The sequence below is a fragment of the Trachinotus anak genome, unplaced genomic scaffold, assembly GCF_046630095.1.
Source record: "Trachinotus anak isolate AG129_WGS33_773 ecotype Australia unplaced genomic scaffold, CSIRO_AGI_Tana_v1 ptg000016l, whole genome shotgun sequence".
Taxonomy (NCBI): domain Eukaryota; kingdom Metazoa; phylum Chordata; class Actinopteri; order Carangiformes; family Carangidae; genus Trachinotus; species Trachinotus anak.
Genome location: NW_027273867.1, coordinates 7215334 through 7233316, shown reverse-complemented (window position 1 = coordinate 7233316; position 17983 = coordinate 7215334). Strand labels below are relative to the sequence as shown.

The window sequence follows — 17983 nt, the reverse complement described above, 5'->3', positions numbered from 1 at the left end:
GAAATAGATGATGTTCTGTATTCATGTCCATGTTTGATATTCCACAGATAAAAATGTCAATAAAGTCACAGTTTGGAGGAAAACAGATGAAGTGTTGGTTTGTGTACAGCTTCTGCCTTCTGCGCTTTTTAAAGCTGCATTTTCTAAATCTGGTTCTATGGAAACACATTTGGCTTTGAGTAGTGTCCTGGCAGGCAGAGAATATTTAACAAGCCAAATAGCCTTGCTTTTTCTTTTTTTTTTGCTTTTTAGGTAGTCGGCTGCTGTCTGTTGCTATGCAACCGCATCCTCCAAATTATCAGGTTCAGGGCCGAACCCCTCTCCTATTCCTCCCCCTTTTCCAAAAAAAAAAAAAAAATATGCAGAGGGAAAGGTACTTTGTACATTAACTGAGGCGTGCAGCACCACCCTCAGGATTCCTCATTTAAATCCCAATATTTCAATATTTGAGTTCTCCCCACATATTGCAATTTTCAAGAGCTGGGTTGTATTTTACCAGCTCACCTTTGTTCAGTGCACAACCTGTTCATCCTGCATTCGTTCATCGGAGCCTCGTGATTCCTCCTCCCGCTGTCCCCCCCTTTTCTGCTGTGTTCTTTTCATCAAAAATCACTCTCCCTCACTGTGCTCGTCTTTGTTTGTCTCCCACACACACACACGCACGCACACACACGCCTCTCTTTCTACCCGTGTACATACTGTATGTCTGTGAGGCAGACTGTCGCTATAATTGGGTTATTCTTCTCTTCACCGGTCTGATGCACTGAGACACACATGCAGTCGTGCACACATGGACACACACATACAAAGCGTGTGCACACACACGCTGGTTTGATATGTGGAGATGTTTTCGTACAGATTGTTGCTGAGGTAGGGGAAGTGCACCCATGCATGCCTCTTATTTAGGCCTATAAGGGAACGTAGGGCCTGCGTTGCGATTGGACACAGAAGTTGATATCAAAAACGACAACGCGGACAGCTACAGAACAACTCTGATGGAAGCACAGCCTATACTGCATCTACAACATGTGTATTCTGCTCTGATTACCCCTCATACAGAGGAACTTTGAAACCTTTCCAAACAAATCAACCCAATAGATCTGACAACATATCGTGACCATGTACAGTATATGCGTTTCCTCCAGAGCCTGGGAACACAGATACATTTGGACAGATGCACACAGGAATACGGTGATGATGAAAGGGCACATTTTCACAAGGTATAGCGAGGAGGGCACTCACATGCAACCCCTATCCCCCATCTGCGTCTCCCTGCTCCTCTTCCTCCCCTCTCCGTGTCGCTCTCCCACAAACCTGCATCTCGGTGAGGTGACCCTGTTTTAATGTGTGTTGAAAAGGTCGCTCCGGTCCTGTCCACTGATTCAGAAAGGCCCTCCTAGGCCTGTATGCATGGCTGCGCTTCAGTGTAATACCTCCAGACACTGGGGACATTCACTGTTTACACCACTGACACCCCTCTAACACACACACACACACACAAGTAAAAAGAAAAAAAAACAAAACACATAAAATCAAAGGCAATAGCACGCCTGAATGGGTGTCAAATCTAACCACGTGGGGATTTAAACCTGTTTGAAATCATTCTGACAGTAAACAGCGCTGTGTGACGGACCATCCTTTACACTTGTGTTTTTTTTGGTTAATGAGGAAAAGACAGAGGAAACTAGGGCAACTGCAACAGAGCCAAAATGTGATCTCGGGGGCTGACAAAGTGCACACATTCAGATGAGAAAAAAGAAATAAAATAAAATAAAGAAGGAAGAAGAAGGAAAAAGGATTTGATGGATGGCGACGTACTGAACAGGTGCGTGGCCAGGCCTGGATCATGTTCATACAACTGGAGCAGATTTGAAAACGGTTTTAAGTTCATATCACCAGGTCATTTAGCTCCTGATTTGACAAAATGATGCAGGCAGCAGGACACCCACAGGCATTGCCTCGACTTTCAATTCAGCTGTGTGTTTACAGGGATTTACTCTTCGCTGGCACATCAGCATCTATAATTATGTTTCGCACTGTAACCGAGGTCCATCTTTGAAATCCCACTTTGATTTACCCCACTCCTGTGTTTCAATAACTTCGCTCTGGAGTGCACATGCCACGTCCGTGTCCTGTGGCTTTGATGGTGGCTGTACAGTGCACTGAGAGCATTAGTATGTATTAGCTGGCAGATGGGCTATAGTGCTCCCCTGGTGCTCCCTGTAATGATGAGCCATGTTCCTGTTTATCAGACAGGACACACTCAACTCTCCCCTCATCTGCTTTTGTCTCAATCACCCATTCCTCTTCCCTCTGTCTTTATCTTTCTTCCTCTACAAGCGTCTGTCTTTCACTACACACACACACACACAGTGTCTGTCTTTTAATCCGTCCCTCTGGTAAGCATCGCCCCACAGGAATGTCTCCATCTTTACCTTCAAATACAATCATCAAATATATGTGTGCACGTACAGCCCTCAGATGCAGCTTTGGTTGCATGACAGCGTCGCAGAGCTCTGAGGGGGGACGCCAGGACTGCACTGACAACACGGCGCACTGCGTTAATTATCGCCCCCCTATTGATGCACCGCGCCAATATATGTCCCACAAGGTAAGTCTCAAAGTCCTCACAGTTGTGTAACACAGATGGTTGACTTGTAGGAAGAAATACAGTGAGGATAACTGTGATAGCTTAGCTGTAATGTTACTTTGCTGAGTCTCACTCATCAAGCAGGGTAATTGAAAGGCTTATTCTCATAGAGACCATTTACTTCTCCTCTGAGTTTGATCCTGTCAGGTTCAAATCACTCTGACGCCAAAAACAATCTATAAAATCTAAATGTAAATTTATAGGTTGTAAAGTGTTATGAATATTGTGAATAAGATTTGTTGTGAGGTACTAGTCGTGTCTGTCAGGGACTGGGTGTTAGCTGTAGTATTTTCATGCCCGTAACAGCCAGGGCCGGAGGCATGTTGTTTTCAGGTTGTCTGTCCATACGTTCATATGTACGCCCCATCCTCGTGGACACAATATCTTAGTAACGCCTTGACAGAACTTCAAATTTGGCACAAATGTTCACTTGGACTCAAGAATAAGCTGATTCGATTTTGATGGTCAAAGGTCAAAGGTCAAGATCGCAGTGACCTCACAAAATACAACTTTGACCTTGTGAACACGATATCTCAGTAACGCCTTGAAGGAATTTCTTCAAATTTGTTTTCAAATTTTCCACTTGGATGGACTCAAGGATAAACTGATTAAATTTTGGTGGTTAAAGGTCAAAGGTCAAGGTCACAATGACCTACAAAACATTGTTTTGGCCTTTTGAACGTAATAGCTCAGTAAAGCCTTGAGGGAATTTCTTCAAATTTGGTACAAACATTCAGTTGGACTCAAGGATAAAGATTTTGATGGTCATGGGTCAAAGGTCAGCGTGACCTCACAAAACACTTTTTGGCCATTACTCAAGACTTCACACAGCAATTATGAAAACATTTCATACAAAGGGTTAATATTTTAGATGAATCTGGATAAACAGGGATGTAATCTGAAGTCTGAGTCGCAGAGGTGTACAAATGTGAGGAGGTAATTCTAGTTTTTTATGATTTTGTCTGTTTATTTAGCTAAATGAGGGAACCTGCCTGCTTCATGCCGACAGACAAACACATGACATGCAGCAGAGGGAAACAGGTCAGACTCGAACTGCTGCAGTTAAATATAAACTTTTAAGACCTGAGATCTACCAAGTGAGCCATCGGTGCATCACAATGTCGTTACTTTTATGTATAAAAGGTAAACGCACATGTATTTTCTCACAGCACACAGAGCTTGTCAGTCTACTGCTTAGTGGGAAACCTAAAGGTAACGAGTTCTTGTGCTTTCTATGAAATATAATCCTGCCAGCGCCCCTGGAAACCTGAAACTGATTTTCATCCAGATGTAGGAACGTTGTTGTTAGTGCCATCAGTAACAGAGGTGCCGCTTCCTTGATTTTCAGTGTCAGTGCAGGCAGAAAGGTGTTTTTTTTTCTCATTTGCTATATTTAGTTTTTGATTTAGCAGCACCCATTTGCCCTGTTCCCCTCTTTAAGTTCCCCTTACACTTGGACTGTATCTTTTGTTTTATCTCTTTACTATCTAATAAATTTACTTTACCAACTACAAATGGTTTATGTTGCTTCCTTTTTCCCCAACGAGATGGGTTGTCACATAAAGACTGACACGAGTGGAAAGTGAAAAACAGAATAACTGCCATCAGATCAGAGGAGTACATTAGTTACATCATGGCCACAGAAGAAACTATACTTCATTGGGAGTTTACTGTAAGACTGTGTATTTTTTGAAAGAGCTTAATTCCTGAGTAATAAAATGCACCATTCAATTAAACAGACTCTGCTGGTACAATCTTACTTGCTCTGGTACAACCAGTAGGTTTATGTGGCTGATGTTAGCAAACTTTAGACACATACAGCCGTATGAATGACATCATTGATTGAGCTCACTGACTTTAAGACTGGTACACTACATTTTAGCCTTTGCCATAATCTGGTAATTGTCCTTTGTTGACACAGTGGCTGCTTTTACATGGGCTCACTTCAACCACCTTTCTGCCCAAGGTTATTAAAGTGCAAGTAAACATAGTTTCCATCTTGTTGTGCTGCGTGCTACGTTACCAGTGACTGGTCAGAGGTGAAATCAGACCTAACCACTGGTTAAACTCTGCTTTCCATTGGTTGCACTTTTTTAAATTTAAGGTGTTGTCACCACCTTGTTGGGATTTATTTTTTCAGCACACCTCATCATCTATTGTTTTTTTCAAAAAATGGCTCAAATGTAGCCTTTACGTGTCCTGTATATGTGTAAAGATTCACATTTAGAAATTTAGCCTTGCATTTCCCCACAGGCATTAAGTGCAGTACACTGAGTGTGTGAATAACATTACACATTAACATCCAGTACGATCATGCACACCCACACACACACATTTTTTCACCCTTTACCCTCTTGACCTCCATGAGCAAACCACTCTGCAGGTTTACCGCCCTTCCCCCGCTCTGAGCTGTGGGTAGACACCCCAGCTTTGAGTGATTATCCAGAGAATATCCTGACAGGCTTCCCCAGGCTACGCTTGAGACAAACCATAGAGAGGCAGAACCCTGTAGCTTATACCGTCCTTCCATAACACACGCCCCCCTCAGGGCTCTTACCTCTAACCACCAGCGCTGCTAACCAGAGCCAGAGAGTGGCCTGGTAACAAGTGTGCTGCACAGCCACGGCAATCCCCGGCAACAAAGCAGGCAAACGTAGACGGTGGGGAATACAGAGACAGTCGATTACGACAGGAGAGCTAAATTAGCATCATACTGGGACAGATGGTGGATGTAGCTGCGGGTTGAAACATATGGACATGCAAAAGCACAACGATTGGCCATCAATTCAAACACAACCTGTGCCACGCTTCCAGCTTGTACACAAGGGCTTACACACACATATGCACTTGTACGCGCGCATTAAAACACATACACACAGTCGCCGTCTGTCATTTCAGTTACGAGTGCCTTAGGGCTTGAGAAATGTTGGGTGGACAGATGATGCAATAATGTCATATTATGGATCAGAGTAATAAATGTAGGCCATACAGGCTGATATCTCTGTTTCTACTGTGTAAAACACATGCCAAGAGAGTGTTAGCAGCCCTGTGAGTGCAATCACATATGATGTACACTGTATGTGACAGTAATCTCAAACAATCTGAGAATGAAATGGGAGAAATGTGATTCGCCTTTGAAGCTCGGAGACGAGTACCATTTTTATAATTGAGATCTTTCCTTCCCATCTCTCTACCCTTTTCCCCATTCTTCTTCCTCAAATCTCCACCTCTCTTTTTATAAAGCGTAATTGAGGGGAAGTGATCGTAATCTGTGTGTCTCCCGTGATTGACACAAACGCGTTTGCCCCCGCCCCAACCCCATACCATTTCGTACTCACACACACAAACCATTAAACACACAGGACCTATATATGTCACAGCAATTGAGCGCTCACACTGCACCTTCACTATATACAGTGAGGGGGAAAAAAAAGCGAGGTGGAATCTAAAGCGATGCAGCCGTCGCGGGGGGTGTGATGCGTTTGGCATCTATACGTACCACGGTTAAATGGCAGGGATGCTGTAGATTGGCGTGTGTGTTCACGGCAGCTCCAGCCAACGCGCAGGGGCCTCATGCTGGGGAGCAGGAAATGATGTCTTAGCCTTAGGCCTGGAAGATGAGGTGGCGCTCAGGCCTAGTGGCAAAGTTCCTCAGCATCTCATCACACACTTCTACACGGCTGCGGAGGAGATCTGACACTTCTCACAGCGCTTCAGGTGCCTGAATAAGTCAGAATCCGCAATAACAGCCATGACATGAACATGACAAGAAGTGGGTGTTGGCTGAGTGATGAGAGAATGGGAACAGGGGATGTAGGGGAAGATAAACCCAAGAAAAAAAAAGCTTTTAATTTGCAGGAATAGATTTTACCAACCTTTAAAGTGCTGCCATAAAACCTCATGACCTAAATTCATGCAGTACATCAAAGTAAGAGGCAGTGGAAAGAGGTATCAATATCTGATGCGCGTTACATGAAGATGGGCTGCGTTCGGGCAGCGCAAATTAATCCTTTTCTATATCGACAGTTGATTTTTATCCCTCCGATGATCACAGTTCACACACTTGGTATATACTGTATATTTTCTTATTTACACTTAATGGTACCTAAATATGCAGGTGCTCAGAGAGAGATCTTGATGCATGCAGCCAAGAATTACCACTGTCACGGTCTGTCATGATGAGGAGGTACAAACCAAAAAAATTGAAGATGCTAACAGAGAAAATTGTTATGATGCCTTCAAGAGCCAGGTATGTGACTAACAGACAAGCTACCCCAATGTGGGAATAAGATTCTACTTTGATAGAAGAATTTTTGTGTTTTGTAAGAGAAAAGGTGTCACTGATGATCTCATCATTGGAAAAGTATCCAGAGGAAAGTGTCTTCAAAGAGTGTCTGAAGAAGGGGAGGGAGTCTTTTCATCAGATTGGTCTCATAATCAGGTCAGTGTGATTGTTTCTTTAAAGCATACTTTGGCCGTAAGATTTGTGCCACCTGTTCTGTAACATGGCAAGTATTGCAAAAAAACATTTTTAAAAGAATCTGGATAGTTCACAACCCTTGTTTTCATTTGTACTATTTTTATTTGGTAGAAAGCAGTTCCAATAAACTGTATATTTAAATGGTGTTAAAGAGTGAGCTGACCCTTTAACACTATAGCTGCCAACTGGAAAATATCCTTTAGCACATCTGCAAGTGTGAAAAAAAGTAGCTGATATCAAAGGTCAAAAAACACAATATTTAAAAAGTAAAATTCCATAAATAACAACCTGCCTCGCCCAAAGTCTGATTCCCTATCACCTCTAAAATTGCCAAATTAGTTCTTCTGGTTTTGAATCTCATTGGAAATGCAATGACCACTACTGCACCTATATCTATGCTATACTGTATATATTAAAGTTTAATGAGCATGCATTACCAGTTTGCAGTGCATCCAGAGATCAAACAGACCCATGCGCACACATATGCACGCATGCAAACACACACGTGCACATCACTGCATGGATTTGGCAGGCCGCCCTGAGCATGTGGGGGAAATATAAATAGAGAGATTGAGGAATCAAGGCATAAATGAGGCTCGACACTCCTTTCTCTCACAATCCATTTCCCCATTACGAGGGGGGACACCAGCACCAAATGATCTCCCTCCATCTTTCCGCAAGCTGAGAATGGAAGTAGACACCGGCAACAATACTCATTTACCTTCTGTCTATCTCATACAAACTAAAATGCAGGCCACCGTCGAGCTCCCGCACAAATTCAAAACTCGCTCAGCTACTGAGGAGAAAGCAAGATAACTCACTTGAACCCCAGTGGACAGTTTGCAATTTCATTTCAGACGAAATTTGATATCATAAACACATCCAGCTTGTTTATGAAGCTAAATCCTCAGAAAACTGTGAAAACAGAGAGAGAGTACCCGAATAAAAAGCAAAAATGTATCGGTGAGAGGCAGAGGAGCCGTGGCCTGGCAGTGCTCACCCTTGCAGATTATGGCTTGACATTTGGAGTCAGAATCAGTGAAATGTCAGACGGGTTATGACATGAATGGTGATGGGCAGATTATGACCGACCTCTGACCTGGAAGCTCTGAAAGGTCACAGCTCACTCAACCGTCTGTGGACTAATGTGCTTTCAGATCACGAAATGGAAGGTAACCAAGCCAAAGAGGGATACAGAGGGAAGTTTTCAAACATCACCATCAACAGAGTGAGGTTGGATTCATGGAAACTGTTCACTAAGCCCCAACCCTACTGTTTCCATTCTGGCCTGGCACATAAATGTATGCAGTTTACAATAGCAGTTGTAGATTTATCAAAATTCATAGTCATTTTTGAAACCATGCATATATATATATATATATATATATATATATATATATATATATATATATATATATATATATATATATATATGACACACACACACACTTACTTTTTTTTTCTTTTTGTATAAAGTCATTTTTTGGGCATTTTCTTAGCCTTTATTGGGCAGGGAAAGGCACAGGAAATCCAGGAGAGAAATGGGGGACAGCGGGTCTCCAGAGCAGCTATCACCACGTCCCAGCTCACTATTTTTTTTTTTTGATGACTTATCAGCTATAATTAAGCAAACATTAGCTTTGTGAGTTGGGTGAAAACTCTGTCTGTCTGTTTTCAATGTTTCCAGCTGACTCATTTTGAAAATAGCAAAATGATACATGATATTGTTTTAAATGACTGAAGCTAATGCCATTTGTTTCTGGAAAGATTCTGCATCCTTACCAGTTGATGATCCATATGGAAATTATTTTTGCTTTGAAGTGAAGAGCTAATTAGGCCTAATGTTATGAAATAGACAAATATTCCGTTTATTTAACATAACCATGTTTAGCTGTTTAGCTTACATACTTGGACAAACAAGATGAGGTTAGATTGACAATGTATTGTTTGTATTTTAAAACTGTATGTTTCAGTCTTAAATGTTAGGCTTTGGTTGAGGTCTGACGCATTAGCTAGACGAATGTAACCTTGACAAATGAATTTACCTTGGGCTGCTGGAGTGTAAACTTCCCCAAAAACAATAGGGAGCAGGACAGAGCAGTTAACGTTAGCCAAACCCCAGTATCATCCAGGACCAGTTTCCATACAGTGAGGAAAAATTACTTAATTAATTAATATGGATTGTGCCAGTCGTGAACTTGATAGTCCAGTCGATCTCTTACACTTTTGGTCTCATATGTTTGGCTTTTGAGTGGGTAAAAGAAGAAACTACCATCCAAACTCTGAATGTATCACTCTTACTACAGCCCGATGCACACACAATCACTGTTCAGAGAAGAGCTTTAGTGTATGGTCAATTGATTCCTGCTTAAATACCATAAAAGCATGATGTGCCAAACAACCAGGGGAGCCTTTAACCACTTTAGGTTCCACAGAGTTCAATTTACAGGCCTTCTCTCCCTCAGCACCATGATACTAACCAGATTACCTTCTGCCATTACGTCAGCCTCCAATCAATATGTACCATTAGTGCTAATCACTCTTTAATTAGTGATATATGCAAGGCAGCTTGTTTGCTTTGCCTCGTGTGCGTTCGTTCTGGTGTGTGTTTAGTCAAGTGTTTGCGTGACATCCACCCACAGTGAACACTTCCAAACGTTCAACACTCTTATTATTGCAAAGCAGTATAACACACTATCAGATTACGCTTTAAAGAGATCTGGAGCTCTACCTGTTTCACCTGGGGCAGTCCCTCGCCTTTATCTATAAAGCAAATTAACAAAACCCACAGCGCTCTATCATCCAGCTAAGAGATCTCCTTTCTTGTGGTGCTGGATTTCCCTTCACAAGACACTGAAACAACAAGGATCAACTCAAAAGCTCGCCGAGAAGAAAAGGAGCGTGTACAGGCTTCTCTTATTGCTCATACAGCAAGGCATTAGAAATGCCTTTTATATACTATGAATGATCCTTGGCACAGACTGAGAAGGGAGAAGCCATTCGCCTTTGGGCATAAAGACGGTGAGCTTTGATTATTGATTCACTGTCTCTCTTCTTTACACATAAGGTACCACTTCGACCTGAAAGAACTCGTGAGCTTAAAAAAGAAGAGAGAGAATAGAAGAAAGGGGGTAAGTCCTTCGAGGGAAACACACGTCGGGGGATTTAAACCCAAGCTGAATTGAAATTTAACAGTTTGGTGGAGTATAGGAAAAGAGAAAGAAAAGACAACAGATCAACTTTAGGCTCCTTTTTTTTTTTTTTTTTAAGCTGTAAGAGGTTTAAAAAAACGGGTTATTCATTCATTCATGTAAATTTGCCAACTTATTTATTCTGTTTCTGCACAGTTATGTTGCAGGGTAATTTTTTATGAGTGTGAAAACAGAACACTTCTCTCTTTAATTTATTATGTCTTTGAAGAGGTGGTAATGGTCTCTGGTTTTCTGATGCTATGTTTGTGCATTTACATAATATGTTGTGCCAGAAGATGAGAAAGAATTTGCTGTTTTTCTTTTTATGGTCGTGGTTAAAAATACCCGGGATGTTGCAACATTACGGCAACACACGCTGTTTTTGATTGCCGGTTTAAGCTGCCCTCAAGTAAAGGCCTGGGATCAGTTCTCCCCTTAAAAATAAACATCCCAAACCTCTAGAGGAGCGGAAATTTAAAACTGACCAGATATCAGTGTCTCTGTGTGTATCCCCTTCAATTGTTGTGGGATAAATCGCAGGAGATTAAAGTGCCCATTCCCTTCAAAATCCACTTAAAAACAAGAAAATGCCCCGCAATCCCTGTCCCTTCTAATGCCGAGATTAAAATACATTCTCATTTGTGTAAGATGGTTTTTTTATCCACGCCATGAAAAATATAAAATATCTCCTCAGATTGTCGGGTGGACAAAGGCAAGCCCGCGTTCTTACAAGGCTTTAACAATACTTCGAAAAGGCCACACTGTTCTGGCTCTACAAAAAGAAGATGTCTAAATTAGATTTGCTCGGGCAGAGATATTGTGTGCTCTTATGGTGGCCTTGCTCGTGTTTATTTCCTCTGCTGATGGTTCTATTCGCTGTGGCTCAAGGTCACTGTCTTTATCTGCCTCTTTCGTAGGGGATTATTTGGTATTTCTTCTTGACAGTGCTCTGTGTGTGTGTGTGTGTGTGTCTAGGCTGGTCAGTCTTCTGTTTCTGTCTCTCACACACACACTAACAAAGGTATCAACAGGGGCTAAATGTGAGTGGCGAGTGAGCCATGTTGCTGAGCAGAACTGTCTATTATGTCGTGTGCAGGGAGGAAGTGTGTGTGTGTGTCTGTGTGTGTGTGTGTGAGGGGAGGTGGGGGGGGTGGACGTCAGTGCAAAACGTATTAGTATGTCTGAGCCTGCATCTCCAAATCTTGTTACTCTGAACTGATGCAACAGGAAAGCAATACAAACTCCCTCTCCCGCCCTCTCTCTCTCTCCCCCAGCTTTCCTCTAGCTCTCTCGCCCACTTGCTCGCTACCTGCACTTCTATTGCAGAGCTTCTCCGTCGCCCCCTGGACACACTCTCTCCTTCTCTCTCTTGCACTATCGCTCCAATTCCCTGCTGAAAATCCCATCTTCCCCCTCTCTTTCTCTCAATCAAAATCACTGTCTCTGGTTGCCTTCTGATCTTTGTTTCTGTTTTTTTCTCCCGCTTCCTATAGCAAAATATTTCACCTCTTTGAAATTGTTTTGTGTTATCCAGAGCTCTACATCACCTCAAAATAGAGTTTGCATCTTTGATGTGATGTCTTTTATCCCGTTATTTTTTTCAAAATTACATTTGTTACCCTCTATCCTTTTATCTTGTGGCTACCTTTGTTATATTTCTTCTTGAGTGTGATTACTTTCGATTACAATAGATCCAAAATGTAAAAGGCTCAAGAATTACGTAGCGCTGTTCTCAACACAAGTGAAATGTTTGGGAGAAACGTGGGACCATCCACCCATAAGACTTGAAAAAGGAAAATTAGAAAATGTATATTTTACTCGCAGATGCCAAATTACCTTGGCAAAAGAAAAAAACTTTTTTTTCTGACTCATTTTGCAGGTGTCAGGTTGGAAAACATGACTTTGCTGAGCGTAGTTTACAGATGTCACATGAAAGGATTCCTCAGAAATGGAGTCCTCAATTGGCGACCCACTTCTTGCCTAATCAAATAAGTACTTAGTTTTTTTCATTTTTTATTTTGAAAATGATTCAATATGTCACCTGTATTCCCTTTCTCTTCATCTCTGTGTATTCATGTGATGTTCACACTGATGTCACGATTTTGAAAACATAGTGGAGGGCAGGTGGTATGGCTTTGGTTCTGATTTGTAGCAGTGAATTTGTGCAAGCTAATGTTATTAGCCAAGAACAAGTAGCCTGGTGGTGACAGGTGACAACCAACAGTTAGCCAAGCAATGGCAAAACAAATGTCTGTGGTCTGGAGGACCAGGAGGAGCAGGTAGGATGTTGTCAGTGCCTTTGAAACCATTACATCATGGTTTAGGTCTGGTTAAATTTAACTAAAGCTACTTAGTTTAGCTGAATTTACGGGTCTATTCTTGAACTTAGAATTTGAGAAAAGAAAAAGCTCATCACAACATCCACTAACTTCATTTACAACAACTAAGCAAATTCCATTAACAATGAAGGTTATGAGATGCCACTGAATGAAAAACATAGTATGTGGACCTTGTAAGTTTTTTTTTTCTTTTTTTTTTGGGTTTGGGGGAAACCTGCTGATAAGGAAGAGGATGCAAGTTGTGGTTTTCAGCATTGAAGTCTGACAGTTTGTACACACCACAACCTCTTCCTTTATGGGTTTTGTGACAATATAACAATGTCATGCAATCCAATTTTTGCAAAAGTCAAGGCAGCCATTATTCCCATATCAGAGGGAGGCTGAAACAGCTCTGCTTCGTTGTATGGCCCCTTTCACCTGGCTCCACAAACTTGCAGCATGTCCACCCAAACATCATAGTCTGCGGTCACATCAACATTGTGCAGCTCCTTGTTGATTAGTCTGCTGGTGTGGGGTATTCTCGACCCTATCTCGACCTCCACCACTTCTACAACAAACCAGCAATCAGATTACCAACGTATTCATAAAGACAAGAGGGACGAGGAAACCAAGTGCCAAAAACCACAAGAGGCTGGCTCCAAAAGCGAGTCAGTATCCACAGACTCCAGGTTAAAATGCCCAACTTTACAGCAGAAATAAACATGTTTTACAGCCTGGTACAAAAAAAATGGTTTTGGTTTCTATAGCTAATTTCCTCCTTCGTGTCAACTGTACAGGGGGTGAATATTTATATAACTCACCAGTTTGAATTTTCATAAAGGCATGAAGTTTTGTATAATTGAGGGTGTGCCACTTGCACAGACACATGGGTGAGCGTATGCTTGCCACAAACTGACAAGCACTGAAGCCGGGAGTTCGGAGGAGTCAGGCACTGCCAAGATGGTGACAGCAGAGGAGCCCACTCTGAGCTTCAAAACCGCTCTTGTGGGTGACAGCATGGAGGATATGTCCAGCTTTATATAGAGTCTATGGAGGAAACACATAGAAAACGTGCTGTACAATGGTGACATACAGCTAATAGTTCTACCAAAGAACCATCCTACATGTCTTTCCCTTATTCTACTGCAGCCTTATGAAGGATAAGGAGTGTTAGGGAGCAATGGAAACTCCATCATGAACAAGAGTGCAGAGGAGATGCACGGCCTGGCCCACAGACTGTGCTGAGTCCTTAAATCTTCTTCATTGTAAATAAATGCAATAAATGAGAAAAGATTAAAAAAAACATGTCTTTCTGAGTGTGAACAAGTTTGTTTCTGTAAGGCTGATGACCCTGGATTAAACAACACCAGATGAACAAGGGTTAATGCAGTGAGTCTTTACTTAAAAGGCCTCTTGAAGTAATGTACGTGGGCTGTTATCTTTAGCCTGTATGTCAAGTCACAATGGTGTCAAAGGCATGTTGGTGCCATATCCATTTTCCCAGTGGGAAAACCAGTCAGTGCGAATCCCCCTGCACCCACAATAGATTCTTCTCTTTGTCTGGAGAGTCTCCCCACTGCAGGGATTTCACTAATACTCTGTATTCCCAACATGGATTGTCACTGTTTCCTTAAAGCACACAATTCCCCCTGTGGGGAAGCATCTCCCCGACCCGCCTCCCCTTGTCACCACACCCTGAGGATGCTGCTCTCTCCCTGGGGACCGTGGGACTTGTCTCCCCTGGAGTTGAATAAGTTATGGAACGTGCCATCCCCTTCTTCAATAATAATTCACAGGCTGTGTTGGCACTGGCGAGGCCTGTCGTTTTTTTACTGGCACATATCTAATATCTGTCTGCTCTGAAATGTATGTTTCCATTGTTAAAACATGGCGTTTCTTTGTGATGAACTACTTCATCATGGCAGCAGAGGCTGTGATTAAATGTGTGTTGTTTTATGACGATGGTGTAATTGAGGGAGGGTGTAATAAAAGTTGCCCTGGGCTTTTTTTTTTCCCCGCCTTTTTCAGCTAGTGAAAGTGGAAAGGGCTAAATAAGAGGTGGGCTGATGAAAATATAGAGGGTTTCTCCTTACAACTCCCCTAACACGCCTGCAGCGCCACAGCCCTCAGATTTGAAAACAGAGCTCGTATCACACACAACAGTCGTGAATTGTGTCCTGTCTGGGGATTCGGTGAAATAACCCGACTCCACAAGTCATAAATCTGGCTGAAATTGGTCTTACATGCGGCCAAATAAAGCAATCGAGCGCCAGCGCCTGTGCATTTGAATGTATACTCGCCCTTGGTTGGAGAGGTGGGGGGAAAAAAAGCAGACAAACATGTAACATATAATTTGGGGTATGCATTATACATGCCGTGTGAGCAAGAAATCATGTCACCCAGGAGCACGAGGCGTGCAGTGACACACACTGGCAGAAAATATAAAGTCACACACACGCAACAGAAAATAAACAATAGCAAGGAGGTAAATCATTTACCTAACATTGCCCTTGAGAGAGTAAAATCATTTATATGAGGCCCAGACAAACCCTGGTACGCAATATCGAAACAGAGAGCTGCACTCACACACTTTTGTCATTGTCATACTCCAGTGCATATCACAGAGGCCGGGACTTATCTGCTTGTTATTGAGTTAAGACAGCTCTCCTATCCAGAACTATCAGATCCAGTGCGAGAGAAGTGGAATAGAGCCGGTGGGTGTGAATGAGTGCTGAGGAATGACATTTTCTCCAAACAGGGAAAATATTATTATACTGAGTCAAGAATTTCCTCATTACAGAAAGATTTTCCGCTTCAGTCTTGCTCATCCTTGCACATACGCATCTCCACCTCTGCCTTTGACTTTACTGTATGTGAGTGTAGGCAGCCAAGCCTGTCTTCAATTATTCACCTGTGACGGCTTTTCAACTCAAGACGATCCCCCGGCTCCCCCTCATGTCGCGCTCTGCTCAGCCCAACTTTCTCTCCCGTCCTTTTTTTTTTTTTTTTACCCCCTTTTTTTTCCTTTTACTTCTCTTTTCCGCCTCCTTTCACCCCATGTCTGCTTTCCTTTCATGCCTCAAACCTTTCATCCTCGCCTGCACCCCACCACCACCACCAGCACCAACCCACCCTCTTTACATCTCTCCCAATCTTGAGGTATCCCATCTCTACCCGAGCTTGACAAGCAATGGGTGTGTCTCTCCCCCTTTCCTCGCCTCCTCCTGCTACCTCTCCAAACCCTGCTCCGCCATCGCTCTTCCCGCCACACAATCTCCTCTCATGTCAGGGAAACCTGTAGGCATCCGAGTGCTACTTTTGATCATTGCTTTTACCGGGAACCCTCATCACCTTGCTCTGCCTTGGGGTGGCAAGGAGAGGCAGTGAGTGAAAGAATGAAAAGTAGAACAGAGTAAAGTTATGTCAAGTCTGGCTGACATGTGCAGCCAGGCAGCTGCTGCATGCTGCGGAGAGCAAAGCCAGCACAGGCAGCTCTCAGCAATGAGCGGTAGATAAGCCTCTTGTTAGAGCTTGTGTGTATAACACAATAGGGGATGACATCCATGCTATCTGTTATTATAGTGACACACTTTTCCAGGTATTCAGATGTAATTAGATGGAAGATAATAAGAAAGAAAAAAAAACAGGCTCGTGTAAACAATGTGCTCCCACACAGCACCCATGTCACCCAACAGCGGCACCTCTGACACCTCATTTTATTTTGTAATTAAAGGTTCCTCCTCCAGATAGTAAGTGCAAATTGGTCGATTGCAATTATGAAAAAACATAACTTCTTAATGTTGAGTCGAAATCTTTATTGTCTATTGTATACATGGACAAACAGCAATTTAATAGTAGTAAAAACACAAAGTGAGATGCATCTAGTATCTAATAGAAGCTGATATGTCTGATCCACAGAAAATGGTGCGACTGCTACAAAAACTTCGAGCAGCGTTTCAACACACGAGGTGCCTCATCCTTGTTTTTCACTTGTCAGTCTCACGAGCGTCTGATGGAACAGATACGCTTGTACTTAAATCAAACCAGCTGTCTACACATTTTACTCATCCATAAATGTAATTCAAGTGCTTTTTTTTTTTTTTTTACACTTCATGTCTATGTTCTTAAGTTTTATGCACATATCTACAGTGATTGTGTGTTGGGCTTTTGAGCACTGCCAAAACATGGGTGACTTACACTCAATACTGAGCCTGCATGCTTCTTTTGTAGAAACAGATGGAGCGCCGAAGCTGCCGCTGGTGCTAACGCGCTGCTCCTGCTGCGACTTCTGTGTGGGTGTGTAAAGGTTTGAAAGGTGCAAGGCTGCCACTCCTCTCACCACAGCCATCGACACAGGGTTTGGTCAAGTGAGGTGACCGAGCCTAAATGTGGCACAGCACTGTAGTGTAGTGCACAGTGGGGTGCTGTACTGTACATGAGTGGGCGGAGCCTGTGGTAACTGCTTGATGTCAGCACATGTAGGTCCACTAGCCGGGGTGCAGTTACCAATCAATACTTTTATATTAGCAATGGAAAAAATAACAATGAGAAATTTGAAATATCCCACTCATAGTGATGAATCCACAGAATTATTAGGCGACTGCCTAATATCTACGGCACATTTTAGAGTCTTTTGGCTGATTGTTTTGATCCGTTGAACCCTCCCTGAACCAACAGTAGGTAAGACCTTTAAGGAGATAAGACTAGGTCAAGCCCCAGTATGTGGTTGTACCATCTATGGTCAAATCTTGATTTTAGAACCGCGATTGCCAAGTTAGCAAAACTGAAGACAATAAACACCAACCTAATAGAACCTGTTGGAACTCAGAGACACAGGACTCGGCTGACTAGTGGTGGAAATATGATCACTCACTGGCTCACTCACTCAGTCAGACATTATTCCAGATTATAGGCCTGGCCCCACTGTTGTGGTCCAGCCAAAAAAAATCAGTTGAGTTGATGCATATTATGAAATATATCCGAGAACTAGTGCTGACAATCATCTAACTCTTAGCCACCTAGATTGTGACTAAGTGACTTACTGTTGACAAAACTGAGGCAGTTCCTAAAACTGTACTTGTCAACAAAGCCATTCTCACTAAAACAAGAACATTTGCAGGCTCGAGTTGATGCAGTGAAATTCCTGGCAGTTCTAACATTTATTGTCCTGTATTGCTTTTGCTTGTTTGATAGAAACTATGTCCATAAATGAAATGGTCTTTTAAAAAGTTCTCGTTATTCTTTTTGTGTCATCTGATGTTTGCCATAAATGCACCACAGGAAAGACCACAGTGGGAATCTAAAGCACAAAACAACATATTTCTAGAGACAGTTTACAGACATT

The 17983-nt window shown here is 42.5% G+C and overlaps 1 long non-coding RNA gene across 2 annotated transcripts; it reads left to right on the top strand.

The window, feature by feature from the left end:
* Positions 1-5972: 5972 nt before the first annotated feature.
* On the top strand, positions 5973-13965 carry LOC139634611 (uncharacterized). 2 transcript variants are annotated; one of them, XR_011693997.1, is made up of 4 exons: positions 5973-7091; positions 8288-8363; positions 10198-10261; positions 13522-13965. It is a non-coding gene; the product is annotated as an uncharacterized lncRNA (long non-coding RNA). The 2 variants fall into 2 exon arrangements; XR_011693998.1 differs by lacking the exon at positions 8288-8363.
* The last annotated feature ends 4018 nt before the right edge of the window (positions 13966-17983 follow it).